We start from the raw sequence: 12,682 nt of genomic DNA, 5'->3' as shown, positions 1-12,682 counted from the left end.
ATTGCAACAATTTGATAGGTAGCTCATTGAGATAGGTAAACAAGATACCTCCTTCTACCCCCCTAGAAAATGTATATGATTGTTTATCCTCATACAACTGAAGTAATTTAAATAATTGTTTGATTAGGATCTCCCTGTCTATAGAACAAATAGATAATATTAGATATCTTATTCCTTTTAATTATTAAAAAGGAGAAAGATAAAATCTATGTTCTTAGCTCAAGTATGCTCGAGTTATCTTTAAAAATAAGAGAATATTACTAAAATAGTGGAATATTTCTCACCGCTTGTTGTCTTTCATCTATTTTTTCTCTACGTTTTATGTTAAATAATATCTCCATCAATACGAAAAACTAACATTAAAATTTTGAAAATTTGTAAGATGCCAATATATCATGTAGACATCCTCAAGTAACACTCTATCATGAATAAATCTTTCAAAATTCAATATATGATCTCAAGTCAAAAAAATAAATATATTATCATATATTTCAAGTATTTAAGTTGACAATGACTTTATATTCATATTTTCATAATTCCAATTATAATTGAAAAGACATTCCTTAATTTGTGAAAAAATATGTTAATTTTATGAAATGTAGTGAGGTAATATAATTTATAACCACTCTACTTAAAGATAAATTAAATTGTTGAATTAGTAACTCAGATTTTTTTTGGCCTAAAGCTTTTATTCAAGTGCCTTTTATCTAGCCGATCTTACTAATTTAAGATAAAACTTCCAAAGCTTCAATTAAATCATATACTTCTTCATTATCCAGGATGACTTTTTGGGGTGCTTACATAAGCTTTCTAAATCAATACTCAAAAAGTATGGAATGTAATTGTCTATTGCCATCAAAATGGCTTTGTCAAATTGATAATATGTAAAATAATTGCAATTAGATGGTGAAGAAGCATTCCAATGTCAGATTCTTTGAAAAATAATTGTAGAAATGAGATTGTGATGTATGAATGATTCTCCTCCTTTCTTCTCACTCAACGTCCTTCATACTCCAATGTAAGTATTCCTTTTTATGGTTTTACATTCATGAAGATTATTTTTGTTGGGTTTTTTTTTTTAAATATGGGGTTATGGTCAGTAAAGTTTGACCTTTTGAAGATGTATCTAAAGTTTAGTTTTTTATTTTATTATATGATTAAAAATATTCAAACATTTCATATTATATTTCTGTTTAATATGTAATTTTTTAGATATTTATTAGAAAGATAAAAGTAGCATGTTTGAAAGAGTCTTAATATTTTTTCAATACAAGAAAATAAGAAGGAATCGTCAAAAAGAAGTAGCAAAAAGACTACTATAAAAGAACAAACAATCAACACGGCAGCATATAAAATTGAAGTCAACAAACAACAGATAATACAATCTAAAACCCCAAAAATAATACCATATAGATAATAAATCTAGTTTTATGCTAGATTCTAAGAGGACTCGTGGAACGGGCATGTGCCTCTTAGAAGAGTTAGAGACTCGGCACCTCTGGATGTTTCCCTTAAAGAAATATGGGGCTTTCATATCAAATACTATTTACATATTGATTTCTATGTCCATCCTCCTCGTGTGACCTGGAAATCTATTGATCCTATGCCTTTCCCCAATGGGTTGAAATCGGCCTTTTAGACAAAATTGAACTATAGCAATGTTATTTTTTCCAATCAATAGGATGAAATTATTTGGTTAAAAGAAAAATCAAGAAAATATAATGTGAAATATGGTTATGACCTTTTGGTCAATGATGATAGTCCTATCTCAAAAAGTCTGGAATGTAATTGTCTGTTGCCTTCAAAATTGTATTAATATGTAAAATATTTGCAATTAGATGGTGAAGAAGCAGTCCAATGTCAGATTCTTGGAAAAATAATTGTAGAAATGAGATTGTGATGTATGAATGATTCTCCTCCTTTCTTCTCACTCAACGTCCTTCATACTCCTATGTAAGTATGATTAAACTCCTGAATGAAAACTATATACATACTTCCCTTTTATGGTTTTACATTCATGAAGATTATTTTTGTTGGGTTTTTTTTTTAAATATGGGGTTTATGGTCAATAAAGTTTGACCTTTTGAAGATGTATCTAGAGTTTAGTTTTTTATTTTATTATATGATTAAAAATATTCAAACATTTCATATTATATTTCTTTTTAATATGTAATTTTTTAGATATTTATTAGAAAGATAAAAGTAGCATGTTTGAAAGAGTCTTAATATTTTTTCAATACAAGAAAATAGGAAGGACGAAGTTCAATCATCAAAAAGAAGTAGCAAAAAGACTACTATAAAAGAACAAACAATCAACACAGCAGCATATAAAATTGAAGTCAACAAAGAACAGATAATACAATCTAAAACCCCAAAAATAATACCATATAGAGAATAAATCTAGTTTTATGCTAGATTCTAAGAGGACTCGTGGAATGGGCATGTGCCTCTTGGAAGAGTTAGAGACTCGGCACCTCTGGATGTTGCCCTTAAAGAAATATGGGGCATTCATATCAAATACTATTTACAAATAGATTTATATGTCCATCCTCCTCGTGTGACCTGGAAATCTATTGATCCTATGCCTTTCCCCAATGGGTTGAAATCGGCCTTTTCGACAAAATTGAACTATAGCAATGTTATTTTTTCCAATCAATAGGATGAAATTATTTGGTTAAAAGAAAAATCAAGAAAATATAATGTCAAATATGGTTATGACCTTTTGGTCAATGATGATAGTCGTATCTCTTGGCCAACACACATGTGTTGGGGAGCAGCTTGTCTCCTAAAAGTTGGGTTCTTTGTGTGGTTGGTCATTAAAGACGTAATTTTAACTAGCATGAGACTTGACAAACTAGGGATCATCGTTGTCTTCCCGTGTGACTTTTTGGATGCTTACATAAGCTTTCTAAATCAATACTCAAAAAGTCTGGAATGTAATTGTCTATTGCCTTCGAAATTGTATTAATATGTAAAATAATTGCAATTAGATGGTGAAGAAGCAGTCCAATGTCAGATTCTTTGAAAAAAATTGTAGAAATGAGATTGTGATGTATGAATGATTCTCCTCCTTTCTTCTCACTCAACGTCCTTCATACTCCTATTTATGTATGACTGAACTCCTGAATGAAAACTATATACATACTTCCCTTTTATGGTTTTACATTCATGAAGATTATTTTTGTTGGGTTTGTTTTTTTAAATAAGGGTTTTATGGTCAATAAAATTTTATTTTTGAAGATGTATCTAGAGTTTAGTATTTAATTTTATTATATGATTAAAAATATTCAAATGATATTATATTTCTGTTTAATATGTAATTTTTAGATATTTATTAGAAAGATAAAAGTGGGATGTTTGAAAGAGTCTTAATTTTTTTTCAATACAAGAAGATAAGAAGGATGAAGTTCAATCATCAAAAAGAAGTAGCAAAAAGACTAATATAAAAGAACAAACAATCAACACCGCAACATATAAAATTGAAGTCAACAAAGAAAAGACAATATAATCTAAAACCCCAAAAATAATATCATATAGAGAATAAATCTAGTTTTATGCTAGATTCTAAGAGGACTTGTGGAATGGGCATGTGCCTCTTAGAAGAGTTAGAAATTACGCACCTTTGGATGTTGCCCTTAAATAAATATGGGGCATTCATATCAAATACTATTTATAAATTGATTTATATGTCCATCCTCCTCGTGTGACTTGGAAATCTATTGATCGTATGTCTTTCCCCCATGGGTTGAAATCGACATTTTAGACAGAATTGAACTACGGACATGTTATTTTTTCCAATCAATAGGATGAAATTATTTGGTCAAAAGAAAAATCAAGAAAATATAATGTGAAGGATGGTTATAACCTTTTGGTCAATGATGATAGTCCTATCTCTTGGCCAACAAACCTGTGTTGGGGAGCAGCTTGTCTCCTAAAAGTTGGGTTCTTTGTGTGGTTGGCCATTAAAGACAGAATATTAACTAGCATGAGACTTGACAAACTAGGGATCATTGTTGTCTTCCCGTGTGTCTTTTGTGGGCATTTCATAGAAGATGCAAACCACCTTCTCCTCTAATGTGCATTTGCCCAACAATGTTGATGTTGGCTCCAATAGAAACTAAGTTGGTTTTCCACTTTGCTTCAAACTTTGCTTGCCCAATTTCAAGGCTGGCCCTCACTTCACAAATCTATCATATTTGCTTGTATTGGGTATGTGGAGCCCTCTCTTTTATTATGGAATAAATTGCTGGAAAGAAACAATAGGATCTTTTGAAAGGAAAAGCTACCACTCTCACAAGTAATCTTCTTGATAGAGAAAGGAATTCCAAAGCTTGTTAGGATATATATCTCTAAGCATATAAATAACTTTGCCAACGTCATGAGATGATCATATCATTAATAATTGGCCTCTTCTAAGGCCCATTTGGCTCCAAGGGTTTGTCCGCTCTTCTCTTAAAAAATCTCTAAGACTGGATGTCAAATGGGTGCCACCTCCAAACGGCATATGGAAAATTAACTTGGATGGAGCCTCTCGAGGAATCCCGAAAATCTCCAAAATTGGAGCAATTTTTCACAACTTATCAGGGAAAATAGTTAAAGTTGCATGCAAGATGGTTTTAGAAGGATCAAATAACAAAACAGAATTTGAGGCTCTCAGTCTTGGTCTGGATTTGGCCTTGGGCCTTGGCCTCAAATACATTCAAATACAAGGAGATTCGATGCTTACTTTTCATGTCGTTACTAACAAAACCACTCCAAATTGGAAGTTGTGTTACCGACTTAGAAAGATTATAAGGCAGTTAGAAAATTTTGATTCCTTTGTAATTATGCATTGCTTCAGCGAGGTGAATGTTCATGCAGATGCTCTGGCCAATTTTTCCATAGACAATGGTGCAATTTTCAAATTTGGATTTCTTAATGATCTCATAACTACCTAACAGAACTATTGATTGACAAAAGTACCACTTTTGTATGGGCTCTTGGAATACTCACCAATGTTCTCCTATGAGCCCCCATTGGGTTGACAAGTTGGTGACCTGTGTGGCATCTCCTCTCGAATCTAGACTTCCCGAACTAACTCTAAATATCACATGGTCGTGGATGCTTCAACATGATCTCTAATAATTGTATGCCAAAAATGTGGTATCAGCCTACAAGAGGGGAAAACATATCAAACATACACATGAAACATTGCATTAGAGTTAGAAATAACAAAAACATGTTAGTGAACCAAAAACTCTCAAAATCGTTTCATGCTCCTATATCTGTAAAGATCCTCAAGATTCAAGGTGGCCCTCACTTGGAAGAGCACTTGATCCTCAAGATGACAACCTAGAGAACAAGTTTTAAATTATGATGATTCTAGGATCAAATTGGATGCAATTAAGATCCTAGATAAATGCTAAGATGATGGTTGAGAGCTAGGATGCAAGATGCAAGATGCAAGACTAAATGCTCAAGATGATGAAGATGATATGAAACTATGTTGATTCCAAATTGGAACTTAAGATGATGTATTTAAGCTAGATGAAGATAAATGCTATGAAAAGATATGCAATTAAGCTAGATGATGTCCTAAAATATTATGCAAATGCTAAACGCTATAATGCTAATGCTAATGCTAATGCTTGAAGATGACTTGAATGAGCTCCTTAACCTGCAAAATGACTATAATTTAGATGCACAAAAAGATTGGATGATTTGAAGAAGGGATGGGCTCTATTTATAGGTAAAATGGAGAAATGGATGGTTGAGATTGACTAATCTCAACAAGGGAAAGGATTGAAAATTATTAATCCATGTGAGGGATTCAATCCAATCCCAAGTTGACAAATGTCACCTTGAGAGGGCTTGAGAGGAGATGTAAGAGGCATTAAATGCCTGAGGAGACATGGTGGTTACCTTAGGAGGTAAGGTTATGGTTGGGTTAGTGGATAACCAATGGATAAAGCCTTTACCCAAGGGGTAAACTCTTGTGCAAGGGTTAATAGGATAACTAGGGTCAAAGCCATGAGTTCTTGATGAGACCCTTGGGTTAGATGAAGGGGGGTTGAATTAACCATTAATGGTTAATAGGATTTTGGGGGACAAATTTGTAAGTCCTTCTAAATTTGGGGAACTCAACAAGTTAACGTGTTGAAGAAATAAAGCCTTTAATGCATTTAGAAGACTTTCTTCCAAATTTGAGAAGTGACCTCCTCAAATTTAGGGAAAGGACATGATTAGGAGATTAGAAATGCTTAGGATAGGATTAGAAGGCTTCTAGAAGAATGATTAAGGGGATGTAGGATTTTGCAAGTGGGTGGGGGCAAAATAGGATTTAATTAAAATAAAATTTATTTATTTCAATTGTTGGTTGCAACTTGCATTTGTAGATTTAAATAAATATTGATTTATTTAAATGTGAATTTCGAATTTTGCAAGTGGAGCGATTTATAAATAAATTTTGATTTATTTCTTTGCAAAGGGGGTTTTAATTAAATGTGGATTTAATTAAAAGGGAAAAAGCGATAAATGGAGATTTTTAATTAAATGTGAATTTAATTAAAATGACTAGAGGGGGGATTTAATTAAATGTAAATTTAATTAAATGGCTTAGATAGAAAAAGGGAAATATTAATCAAATCTTTAATTTTATTAATAGGCTAATTAGAAGAATAGAGATATTAATTAGATCTTAATTTAATTAATTGGAAGAATTAGGGATAATTAAATGAATAAAATTCACTTAATTTGTTGTGCAACTTTTAGGTGTCTACAATAATTTAATATGGTAAGTTTGATGACTTGGAATTTCAAAAGCTACCTCGTCCACTGATAAGAGCCTACTGACTCTAGAAATTCATTGCAATGTCCAACTCATGAGTTTAGACTCATGTATCTGCAAACCACTCACCTAATTGGTTTCTAAAGCACATCACAATTCAATGTTGGATTGAGCTATTGGTATGGTTGTTGTTGCACCAAAAGGTCCACCTGTCAATGCTTGCTACAACCACTGGACACATAGAATCCATGAGAGATGGTCAATCCATGTCACAAACCCACCGCTTGTGTTGCACAGCACAAGGAGATCAAGGACACACACCTTGCAACAATCCCCCCAATGGAAGCGGGGTTTTAACCATGACATAACTTCGATAGCAATTGTTGGTATGGTTGTCGTTGCACCAAAAGATCGACCTATCAATGCCCGCTACAACCACCAGACACATAGAATCTATGGGATGCAATTAAGCCATGTCACGAACGCGTTGCACAACATAAGGAGACCAAGGGCACACTCCTTGCAACAATTCCCCCTTGCACAAGTGGATTTTGAACCCACAACCCATCTTTGATACCAATTGTTGGTATGGTTGTCGTTGCACCAAAACGTCGACCTGCCAATGCCTACTACAACCATCAGACACATAGAATCCACGGGAGGAGGTTAATCCATGTTTCAAACCCATCACTTGCACTGCACAGCACAAGGAGACCAAGGGCACACACCTTGCAACACGAGTGCAGTCCACGTACCCCCTTACATCATTGAAGGATCAAACCTATTTTTATGATTACACCAGATACATCTACGTGTTGCTTAGCATGATCATTTACTTCATCAAGCATCAGCCTATCTTCTCACAACTTGAAGGTGTTTTGATGACAATTTCATGTGAGTTTGGTGGGAGTAAAGAGTATTGATGACGCAAATCGAACACACTATCTTGGCATAAATCACACACACTAAGCTTTGACTTCTAGATTTAAAAGTGTGAAATAGTCAAAGTTGACTGACATTCTCTAGGCCTAATATGTTGCTTAGTGTGTGTGGTTTAAGGCTGGCCCAACTATCATTGTATCTTAGCCTACCATTTTTCCATCTTGCACTTTCATGGTTTTGGTACCCTTGCCACCTTGGTTACTTGTGCCAACAATTCCAATTCTCTATTTAGCTCATTTGCGCCCCAGTTTTTTCTACCAACTTCCATTGCTTCTCTTTGCCATTTGTACATCTATTATTAAGGAGATGTAGTACCCCTACCCTAGTCTATTTCTAACCTTGGCTTAATCTTGATTAGTTAATCGTAATATTATGTTATAGTCAGATGTTGATTAACGCATAGCTATTGATGTGGTTTTCTCACTAGTTGTATGCAGGTTATTCAGTGTACCTATTTCGTGATTATAGTATCGGACTGACGCTTTCATTAGATTTTATAAATGTATGCATGTATGATCTTTTGTTGCAGGAGATTTCAGGTACGAAGTCGCATGAGTGCGAGGTTCGTTGTCACCTGGTTTTGCAGGTTTGAGCATACCTTTTAATCCCTAGAGTCGGATTAGGTGGTCGTAAGACCTTAGTCGACCTTAGTCGTGCTCTAGTGAGCATCGCCAGTCGTCGTCGGTAATCCCTGTTGGTTTGGGTTTGCGGGTCGTCTGTTTGGTTGGCCTTCTCGATTTGCGTGCCTGGTGTGTTTGGTTAATTGATGAATTAGTCCGTAGCATTATTTTGAGTATTTATGCGTTTGTGCAGTGAAGATTAATGGATTAAATTGATTGAGAATTCGTTATGCGTTTTTTCGTTGTTAATGAACTGCTCGTTTTAGATTGGAAGTAAATTTGAATTTAATGGCGGATTTCGATTATTAAATGCATTATTTATATATGCTGATGAAAAAGAAGGATTTGTATTTAATTGCAAGAGGTTTAATTGCTTTCTGTTGGATTCTGGTATTTGAAAGGTTAAATTGAATTGATTGTGAAAGAAATCGATTTTTAATTGATTAAGCAAGTTATTTTGTTGATAGTTAAAAAAAAAAAAAAAAAAAGAAATAAATTTTGAGGAATTAATTGTAAATAAAAGTTTTTATTCCAAAAAAATGGAATTTTTTGGGTCAACTCCTCCATATTACCCAAAATTTGGAGAAGATTTTGGGATGGACAAATTTGGAAAAGATTTTGGGATGGAGAAAGATGGTTTTGGACAGCTGGAGATGGAGACTCCTCAGCAGATCTTGCCAGGAACGCGAGATCAGGTAGGATTCCATTCCCAATTTTAGTTATTGGTTAAAATGGAATTGGAAGTTGGATGTTTTTATGTTTATGGATCGATTTGGTAAATTACCAGCTTGGCTGGAAGTGATTTAGAGGTGCTGTTAATTCCTCTTGGGTTTGGGCGTTTGAAACCCCTGGGCGTTTGAATCAAATGTGTTTTTTATTAAATTTTCATTCTGGGAATGTAACCGGACTGTGTGTGTTTTTAATTAGCAAAATGTATTTATCTATTATCAAAGTTGTTGTGGGCGTTTTGGTTTTTAATTGGTTCCGAACTGTGTGTTTGTTCTTAAAAAATATATATGTTCTACCTTTTTAGCGAGCCCACGCGTTGCATGGTTCTCCGAACTGGGCGCGTGTTTATTTTTTTTGAAACCCGTGGGTTGGGGTTTGGAGGCGGGGAGCGGAGCTCCCCCGCACCTCCTCCCCCGTCCCCCGCGCGCAGCCCGTTCTCCTCGCTTTTCCCCCCCGATGGTGCTTACCTTCCACTCTGCAGGCGTGTGGCTGCGGCTGCGGCCCACGGCGGTGGCCGCAGGGACCGCGGTGGCCGCAAGGCGCCGCGGCACCTGCGGGCACCGCCGCGAGCGCCGCCCGCGAGCCTTCACCGCTTTCGGCTAGGGCTTGGGCGCCCAGCCTTCCCAGTTGGGAGGTGGGCCCCGCCCTCATCTTTTCTTGTTTATGCGTGGTGTTAAACATAGTTTATAAAATAGTTTTTTTTTTATGTATTTTTTTTTTATCACTTCAAAAAAAAAGGGGCATATAATAGTGGTATTATTATTTTAATGATAAGATTTAAATTGTTTTAAAAAAAAAAAGATGTTTTTTTTTCTATATGTTTCTTTTAAAAGAAAAGAAAATATATAATGGTTTTAATATTGTTTTATGAAGAATGTAAACCAAGTCTTGATGATGAGAAATGTGGCATAAATGGATTATGCCGAAGATTTTCCTTGTTAACGGATTATGCAAGCTTGGAATTTAATTGTGTATACCTGTGAAGGATCAATTATTGATATATTGGAGATTCTTGTTGAGTTAAAATATACCTTATTCACGAATAAATATATTGTTGAAGATTTTAACGTTGTAAACCATCTTGAGATATTAGAAACGAATAATTAACCATTGGGCATTAGAAATTTTAACGATATGCTTTTGGAAACGATTATCTTCTGTTAGACGCTCTTTTTATAATTACATCGATTGTCTGGATTTTATTAATATGGATTGGTTAAAACTCTTATGGCTTAAATTGCCCGTTCAATGTTTTGAAACATAGGAGCTAGAAAACCAAGAACGACTTATCCCTTGATGAGATAGATAACTGTAACCTGTTTTTAGATCATGTAGAAAACTTGATCGTTTTTAATGTTTAAATCAACTTGAGGGAATAATGTCTTTTCTGATTATTGCCTTGCGAGTTTAATTTCTGTATTCGCCTTAATTATGAAATGGCATGTTTTGCTTTGTTTAAAAGGACCCTGTCGTATGGATGATTTGGTGTTCCTGTTTCAGTCCCCGGATTTTGAGTTGACTTTGGATTGTGATGTTGACTTTGTTGGTTATATCCTCCTTGTGTGAGTCGAATGTTGATTCATGGCTAACCTTAGTTGTCAGGTCTCTAGTTAGAGCACCGTCAGTAAGTGATTACCCTTGAGTCGTGTTTGACCTGATGATTGTATCTTCTTGAACTCCGTTCGTCTTACCATGTGTATTCCGTGGTTTGAGTTCGTTGAGTCAGTCTAGTGTCGTATGGGAAAGTGGCTTTCGATTGGGGGCCGCGCCCAAAGTGGCTGCTGGGTAACCCGTCGAAAGTGAGTCTAATAAGTGATAACCTAAGTAGATTAGAAAATAATCTCTAAATAAGATAATGTGCCTCACACATGGGACGAATGCTATCATAGATTCGGCATGCTGTGAGAAGGCCTGAAATGGCAAACTACCTTCCTTGTCTTCACGAGAGGATGTGTGGGTCCACATGAGGCTTGGATGGGCCGGAAGTTCGGATTAGGTTGCCAGGGTTACCAGTGTATGGGCCGGGACCTATGAAGACTTGCCATGGTATCCATACCAGGTCATGTGATGACACTTGTCCCTACGTTCGCTAGTGTGTTGTCGTTTTGTTCTGTTTTGAGTACCTTTGTGAGTCGTCCTTTCGTCTCTGCCCTTGTGAGTTTCGGTTTCATGTTAGACCCTTGGGTGGTGATGGTTCAGTTTTATGGATGCTCTCATGGACTCCTATGTTATTAGCTTGATTATGTTCAGCTGGATCCTGTTCTTCTTAAGGATCGTTTATGTATTTATGGACCGATGTGGTCATCTGTATATTATTTATGTATCGCCTTGATGGCTGGATTGTATGGTGCAACCTCTTGTACTCTTAACCTTATTATTTATCCGAGGGGGTCTTGCAGTTGAGCAGACCCGGAGATGTAGCCCATTAGGGGTGAACTCCGAGATCATTATGGTGTTATGTGATGCGTTCTTTTACGTCTCTTATTTCAGCTTTATCATGTATGTTTAACTTATGTTAGAATGGTTAAGTGGATAATTGAAATTAACTTTAAATGCTTATATTCAGTTCTATCTTGAACGCCATGTAGATCGAATGCATAATTGGTTTAGATGAGATTTATCGTAAATGCATGTATGTAATCGTCTTTTAAAATGCAGTAAGTCGGAATATGGAAGAATGTAACTTAGAGTAACGAATTATACTCAGTTGTTGTCAAGGAATTTAATATGCTTGGAAAGATCTCGTGTTATGATGAAATCCTTGTGAATTAGAATGATGATGTATGGTTGTAATTTTAAATGAAAAGCTTGAATGAGAATCATGAATGGATCTTAGTGATGAATTCCTTGCTTGTGATTTATATCTCCATGTTTTGAAAGAAATTATCCTGTTTATGAATTATCTCATTATTAAGATATTCAGCTTTTGGATTTATTGTGTAAGTTAAGTGAATTGTGAAATTTAAGTAATCTCGTTGGGAAACTCTTTAGGAGTTAGTTGAAGTCTTCCGCTATGTAATCTGAATCTTTGTTATCTTGTTGCATCTTATGTGTTGTAACTTAAAAAAAAAAAAAAATTTGCACTCTATTCTCGTAATTGTGGCTTATCCCTTCGGGGTTTCCTGGCGGGGCATTACATTTGGTATCAGAGCCCATGTTGCAAACATTGGGATCTCTGGTGTCGCGTGTGCCCTCTATTTGTGTGAGGTGTATCGACCTTATGCGTTTGCTTGTCCTCCTTTTGCATGTGAGTGATTGAGTAGACCTTGTCAGGTGTGTAACGTGTGTGTTCACACCTTGTTTTCGCCTTCTTGATGTTGGTATTTGAGTGCTTATATGTGCATTGTGCTTATTGATGCCTTGGTCTACGATTACTCTAATTTTGATAGAGAGTCGTATGTACCTTCCCTTCTTGAGTGTTGTACTCGTTAGACTAATCCGTTTGGATTGGTCCGTGCTTGTCTTGAATCGGAAAGTGCGAATTGTGTTTGTTTAAAGATTATGATTTAGCTTAATGTTGTCCACTTGAAGGACTAGCATGGAAATTATTGTATGCTTATTTTGTAGAAAATTAAATGATCATCACCATTCCTCTCTCTCTTCTGGAAATTGAAATGATTAGGAT

This window comes from Cryptomeria japonica, chromosome 7 (assembly GCF_030272615.1).
Source record: "Cryptomeria japonica chromosome 7, Sugi_1.0, whole genome shotgun sequence".
Lineage (NCBI taxonomy): Eukaryota > Viridiplantae > Streptophyta > Pinopsida > Cupressales > Cupressaceae > Cryptomeria > Cryptomeria japonica.
The sequence above is the reverse complement of the archived record's forward strand: the minus strand, read 5'-3'. Positions refer to the sequence as shown.